The sequence below is a fragment of the Juglans regia genome, chromosome 10 (genome assembly GCF_001411555.2).
Source record: "Juglans regia cultivar Chandler chromosome 10, Walnut 2.0, whole genome shotgun sequence".
Lineage (NCBI taxonomy): Eukaryota > Viridiplantae > Streptophyta > Magnoliopsida > Fagales > Juglandaceae > Juglans > Juglans regia.
The window spans coordinates 22,000,627-22,001,297 of NC_049910.1; positions in this window are offsets into that span (position 1 = coordinate 22,000,627).

Genomic DNA, 671 nt, shown 5'->3' on the forward strand with positions numbered 1-671 from the left:
CTAGCACAATGAAGCCCTAGAATTAAATTTAAAAATGTAAGAATTAAAAGATAGAATCAAACCTGATTGGAAACCTAGCTCTGATACCAAATGATATGAACCTGCGGGAATAAAATCCCTTGAACCCACAGTCAATTAGAAAACTCCCCATGAAAGCCAAAATCAAGTCAATGGATGGAGAACCTAGACCTGATGATAACTCGTTTCAAGAACCTAGATTAATTAAAATCTAGACCCATTGAAGAACCTGTCTTAAGAACCCATATTACAAAGGAGGAACACCACAAAAGTTGTGATTTACTTTTAATAAGTTCACTAGTTTAATTAAGAACAAGAGGAGATAAACTCAACTTACAATGAATAAATTCATCAAATTTCATAAACTTCTGAAAATGAGGCTACAAAGAGTATTTAAACTAAAACCTAATTAAAACCCTAGCTAAAATAAAGTCCATTTTACCCAAAACACCCTTGGATAACAGTGCCGCAACTACAGTGTTGCGTCTACAGTAACGCTACAGTAACCTCTTGAAACCATAGTTCAATAAAATAATAAATTTTCCAACATGCCCTTGCATAGGCCCCTTTAAGTCCTTCCCGTAATAAACTCAATTATTCTAAACTAATAAATAACTCATTTAAATGAATTAAATAAATTGAAAGCCTTCAAG